Below are 1273 nucleotides of genomic sequence, written 5' to 3' on the forward strand. Positions count from 1 at the left end.
TGTGAAGTCTGTGCTTCATTTACAGTTGCAAGTTACTCTGTTTTGCAAGATTAAAAAAACAGACATTCTCTTACCCTGTGTGCCTAATTCTTGGGTTATAATTTTTTGAGGTTTGAAAATCATCATTCTATGAAGATTTGTTGCTTAGTACTTAGCAGACACTTGCTTGGAAACTTAAAGCATTAAAACAGTTCTTAAAAACTGACTGAAATGTTTCTCTTGGTAACCCTTTATTTATAARAATAGATCCGCTTCCATCCTGTCACATATGGGTCACGTGCTTCTTAATTTTGATTACTAGAAGCTTTTCACATTATAAATTGGGATACCCCCAAAAAAGAGCTTTTGCAAAAGTACTAATTTGTGTTAAAACAGGGACCAYCCCAGAAATGGGGTGAGTTAAGAGCACAAAGTAGGTCACAAACTTTCATGGCCAGATTGTGGCCTACAACTCTGTCTCGGGGGACACTTTTTATGCTAGTTACGCAAAACCACCTCCAGCTGTAGGTTTGTGTATGACGAGCAGGTGTAGTTATTAGAAGCCACTGTGGATTTGCCGGAATTTTCTTCAGGAAAGGGGTCAAAATAAGCCATAAAATGAATCGCTCAGACGCTGGAGATGTGCACATTGAGCCTCAGTGCTATGAGACGCCTCACAAACCGCAGTGCATTCAGTCTACTCTTCTATTAAGCACATTACTGCATACATAACTTTGGTCCTAACATATACATACATATGCGTGTGCATATATATATAAAATGAATTTCTACCCCAGTGCTTTGTAGAACTGGTGTTTCAGCCTACAGAATTTTAAATCTGAATTAAAGATAGATGTTATTATATATAATTCATGATAGCAATCTTAAATAGAGTCTGACTTTAGTAGGACAAAGAGCCCCATTTARTCCACGATTAAAGTGGGTGTCAGTTATGCTCTGTTTGTCACTCTGCTAGGGTTGTATTTTAAGTAGCTTTTAACTTTGCTGGGTGCTTTCGCTTGAGCTGTTCTAATCCCCCAGCTCGGGGCACACGGGTCGCTTGACATTTTTCAGTTGAAACGCTCCAGTTTGGCGCTCTTGCAAGGCGAGCAGGAGCCCGGCCTTGGCGCAGCGCGCGCCCGCCGGCCCCGGGACTCGAACCCGCAGTCCCCGCCGCTCCCGCGGCCGCCGCCCATCACTGCGCGGGGGCCAATCAGCAGCGGCGGCGCGGCGGCCGCCCCGCCCCTGCTCCGCGGGCGGTGACGCAGCGAGGCGGCGCGTAGCGCGCGCGCGC

This window comes from Nothoprocta perdicaria, unplaced genomic scaffold, assembly GCF_003342845.1.
Source record: "Nothoprocta perdicaria isolate Ctin4 unplaced genomic scaffold, notPer1 scaffold_345, whole genome shotgun sequence".
Lineage (NCBI taxonomy): Eukaryota > Metazoa > Chordata > Aves > Tinamiformes > Tinamidae > Nothoprocta > Nothoprocta perdicaria.